Here is a 5,484-nt window from a genome sequence, read left to right as displayed (position 1 = left end):
GTGCTTTTCTACAGTTGCACTGTACGAAGTAAAAAACAGTTTTCCTTGTTAAGAATTTACTCCTTCCCGTAATTAGCTTCAGAGCATATACGAGATGTTTCTCTAAACTTTTTGGTGTCAGTTTGTGACTTTTGTACCCCCTCCCCCTTAAAAACATGGCCTCTCAACATAAACAAATGTTTTGAACAATGTTTATAGAGACGAGCAAGTTTAGTATTTGTATTTTCTAGCAAAATAAAATCTAACCCTTGAAAGTATTTTCTAATGGCTTCAATTGTTTTGTGGGCGGAATTTCTGGAAAGAACGTGCATCAATTTCTTTTCCACACCGCGCCCGAATTTGCCAAAAGCTGACTGTAACTGTGCAAAACTTCACTAACTGGAGCTAAGCATTTACTAAGAACGATTCCTCTCGTCTCTTGTTTCAGAATTGATGTCAACACTATATTACAATCAGTCTTTGTCATTATCAGATTTCTCTTAATGTATTGCCAATCGTAAGTGCCTTTGCTCAGTTGATTGGTTGCTAACATTACTGGTCCTCCATAAACTAGACATTCTTCCATTCTCCTATGCAAAAAGTCATTCTGTTGCACAGATATTTAAATGTATTGAAAATACAGACTAAAACTGAATTTTTGCATGCTATAAGCATAATCTGAAATAAGAACTTATAGAATATGCTAAATATGCTCCTAAGCACTAATACATGCATTAATTTTTGAATTATGCATTTATATGTACTATAAAGCCTCAAATTTAAGCTGTATTATTTTCTTAGAAACCCTTATCAAATTTAACAGAGATGCATATAAGCAAACAAAATATGCATTTGTAGCTCCTTCGTGGCTAAGCGGTTAGCATACGCCTCTTTGGCGTGGGAGATCCGGGTTCAATTCCCGGCGGGAACTCATGTGGTTCGGATTCAACGTTAATCAGTAGATCCACATCTCATATAGCCTCGCTGCTGAACTGGAAGTTGAACTCAAAATCAACTCAACTCAACTCAAAGTATGCATTTGCATAAAAATCTTATGTTTAATATTGAAACACCCGATGTCGATTAAGTCTAAAGTGCTCTCATTAGCATGGGGATAAGGATGTTCCTGGAAAGGGAATGCCGTTACGGATTTTTGTCATTACATTTGCATTGAAGGGCATATTAAATACTTCCCATAAACCTATTTTCCCCGTGCGAAAAAGGGACATTTCAGCTAGAAATCTGAATTATTCTCCTTGTCTTTCTTGTAAAGAGTTCACAATTGTCCCGTAGAGCATACTGAAACCGTGAAGATGCTGCTAGATTCAGCAGGTTTGAGAGGATTATTTTTTGTAATGTCAGATGGTGAGAGTCAACTCGTTTTTGTGAAATGCATATACTTGCTTTATCGATAGTTGGAGTTTAATGTCCCTTTCCAACTGTTGGTTGTTTGTTTATTGAAATTTAGCGTCAATTTTCAGCACCGAGCTTAAGAGACAGAACCTCATTTAATTTGATTGAATTGATTTTTAGTTTAGTGTTCCTCTTAGCAGCAAGGTTATATAAGATATGGACCTACAGTAAAGATCTGCATGGGTCGGAATTTTAAGCTCGGGCCCGGCACAGCCCGTGAATTTATAATGTGAGGCTCGACCCGAGTCCGAAGTATGTTTTAGCTTATAGGCCCGAGCTCGTATGATAATCAAATGAGCCCGACATAAGCCAGAATTACAGAAACGTAATCACTAACGCAAAATTGTATTTTTATTTACAGCGCTTAGCAGTTTAATTTTGCAGTTGTGCTTTAAAAGTTGAACGGTCCAGAAAGAACGATGATGTACCGTTGTACAGTATTTTACAAAGTTAGGACCGAAAAGGCCCGAGAAATATGCTTATATATTTAAATATTTACGTCCCGAGCCCGGCCCGGATGCGAAGTGACATGTGCTCTGTAGATCCAAATTTCGACCCGAGCCTGTGCAGACCTCTAATCTACAGCTTAACGTGACATCAGAATCACATGACCTCCGGCCAGAAATCGAACCCGGGTCTCCCATGACAAAGGGCTGTACGCTAACCGCTTAGACTTGAAGAAGCTCTAGGAGTCTCATTTAAAGTGTGACCCGAACAAAAACTTAGGTTAGTATTCCCAGGGAAGTAGGTCTACGTTCACAGGGAACCACACACATAAAAAACACAACTGTTATTCTCTCCTCCACAAAAGAACATACTTGATTGATAAATCGAACAATGTTTTCTATGTTGAACGTATTGGGAATTCTCACTTGGGACTTCAAAGCTTTGTCATTGTATGCAATTTGTCACGAAATACAAGACTTTTCTAATCTCTTCAGTCTTTCGTATAGAGCTTATTGTCCATTAGCATATGAAATTTTAGTATAAAATTGCTGGGAAGATGGCGATCATAAGCAGCGTTTCTTCCAGACATGATTTTGGGGGGACACTACCAAAATAATACATGTATAATACAATCATAAATAGAATAGTACAGTACCAGGAGTGTCCCTCTAGAATACTAAGTGTGCTCCCCCGGAAAATTGTTTCTGAAAGAAACTGTCCGTAAGTTCGCAGAAACAAGTGTTTCGAGTTCTATTTGAATCAACGGTTGAAGAAAGGGAATGTCACATTTTTCTGACATGTGGTTTACGGGTATTTCTGTTTCTTTAGTGTATACACAGCTTTGTATATAGAAAAGCCAAGTAGTGTAGAAGATGCTACAACGGTGTAAACTCAGCATTGAACTATAGTTTGAACGTAAGAAAAATCTAGTCCTTGATTTAAACAGTTTTTCTTTAGTATCTCAAACTACAGAATATGAACTTTCTGGTCCTTTCTGCAATCACCGATTCATTTATGGTATCCATTATTAAGAATGTTTAGTGTTTCTTTTTTAGTTTTCCGCAGATAATTACATCATTTCTTCGATAGTAAATTTTTAATACTTGACAATACATTTTTCATTTTTTTTTCTCTGAACGATGGAATCGATAATTAGATGTAGAAAGTAATGGAATTCATAAGGAATGCAATTTTCACTTTGGCGTGGGAGACCCGGGTTCGATTCCCGGTGGGAGCTCATGTGATTCGGATTCCATGTTACTCAGAGGGTCCCGTCTCATATAGCCTCGCTGCTGAAAGGTACGTTAAACTCAAAATCAGCATCTCTCAACAGTTTTCACTATCAGGTTATTTATTACATCACTTCTAGATAGGCAGATGATCTTGCATCGTTGGCCTAATCCCCATTCCACCTGATCAATTGTCGCACATAGTTATGTCAGCTAAATGATAAGATTTGTGTTCGCCATTTTAGGCGAAATAAGAATCTTAGTTTTGCCAAATTCTCGATTCGCTTAAATTGGCTGGGAATTTAAAAGTCGCTGAAATCGAAGGAAATTATAATTTTATTTATTTTCTCAAAGCTTAAATCGATTTTATGGCGAAGTTCTTTTCAGCTAATCAGGGACGACTTTTTTTTTTTTGGTAATTGGAGAGTTCACAGTATTGCAACCTATTAATTTTGCGAGTGATTACAGATGATTACGAATTGTAATTATGGATGTTTAAACATGTCAATGTTCTTGGATCAAAAGATCCAATACTCGTATATTTTAATCAAAAATTTTGTTGTACGCTTTATATCTGGAGAACTGTATATAATGTGGCCAAACCCAAACTATCAATTAACTCAGTATGACTCGATTTAGGGTCCATTAAAAAAAAAATGTGACTCCTGATAGAAAAACTAATTATTGGCCAAGATCGCAATCTTTTGATGCATTTTTTGATCATTCCTAAAATTGTTGTTTTTTCTTAGCATAAGAGGTGCTAAATTTTTTAAAGAGAATTATGTAAGTAACTGACGTGTAAGTAATAGAACAGTCGTACTGTAAATGTGAAAAACGGCAAACGTATAAAGCTACAGTAATTCTGAATAGAGAATCTGTAAAATCTAAAATGGGCTGGCAACTACATGACCCAATTAAACTTAGTACAGAACTTTAAGGGAATTTGTGAACGAATAACCGAGTCATGTATTTCATTTACTAATTTATTTGTTGAATTCAGTTATTTACTTTTGATATATATTTAATCTAATATTTATGAATAAAGTTATAGAAAATAAAAGCAGGCTTTTACATAAAAAAAGGATAATAGGTTTTTTCTTTTTCATTTTACTTGAGTTTAGATAAAGGCTAATGTTTCCATAAAATTAAAAATATTGACCAGAAAAACAACCTAATATCACAACCAGTGACTTCTTAAACATAGGTATCTTAATTCTTGAGGTCCCGGGTAGCGTAGTCGCTAACTCTTGTCTTTGGTGCGAACGGTTCTGGGTTCGATACCCGGTGAAAACACTGGATCGAAAAAATGTAAAAGGTTTTTCAGGCCAAGCATCCTGAGTGAGGTTTTACTGGGTTTTTCTCACTCACACCAAAGAAATGCCGGGATGGTACCTAACATATAGGTTTCAGGCCGCTTTCTTCCTTCCCCAATCATCTCTTTCTTTCCTTTCCTCGGATAGTGTGATCGCCAAGAGACGTCATCCTTCATACGTGACGAACTGTCACGATCATAGTTGCCGAAAGCCCAAAAATCTAATTCCGAAGTCCTACATTCGAAATTTCTTAATTCTTCACGTAGTAAGTTAATTTTGTTCTTGTACTTTTCTTCCAGTCTTATTTTCGCGATTTTTTTTATTATTTTAGGTGAGACTAGGATTAGGAAAAACAAGGATTCTTTACAATGGCGGAAACAAATATGATCTTTATTTGTTATAACTGTGTGAAATATCTGGTTAAGCAAAACGATGTAACACGCAATTCTTGTTAGTTACATATCTTGGAGTTTCGGGCTTTCGCACTTACCTCTCGTCAAGGGATAAAAGAGGAACTGAAAAGATAGGGGGACGCATGACGTCATTGCCCATTGTAATTTCCTACGAAGTGGAGGGACGCCTTAAATGTTGTTTTGGAAGCGGGAAAATGGCGTCCGCCCCCGTTCCCCCTCGCTTTTACTCCTGCCTTTCGTCTAATTTGATGTAAATTGTTATTGAATGAATATGCTAACGTAATTATTTAGTGCTCGTTTTGATAGCACCGCCTGTACTTCGGTTGTTCTATAATCAAAACCATGAAAATCTGAATTTCCCCAAGGAGAACGAGGGGAAATCTCCTTTGGTTATAGCAATGTCCAGTATTAGCAAAGGAGATTGCCCCTCTCAACTCCTTTGTAATTCGCACACTGTCAACAGATGTAGACACGAAGGGTCAAGAACATTTGTTTACATGACAACTGCGATAACAATAATATTTACGGAATAGATTAAATTTTGTTCCTAGTTAACATGGAACATTGAAAGATTTTACAAGGGATTGAAAATTTATATTGTTTTAATTTATTATAAACATATGGTGAATTAATATTTTACTTATACTTACAAATGGCTACTTTATTGGTTGAAGCAAACAACAAAAAAAG

Source organism: Thermobia domestica, chromosome 12 (assembly GCF_964235325.1).
Source record: "Thermobia domestica chromosome 12, izTheDome1.hap1.1, whole genome shotgun sequence".
Classification (NCBI taxonomy): domain Eukaryota; kingdom Metazoa; phylum Arthropoda; class Insecta; order Zygentoma; family Lepismatidae; genus Thermobia; species Thermobia domestica.
The sequence above is the reverse complement of the archived record's forward strand: the minus strand, read 5'-3'. Positions refer to the sequence as shown.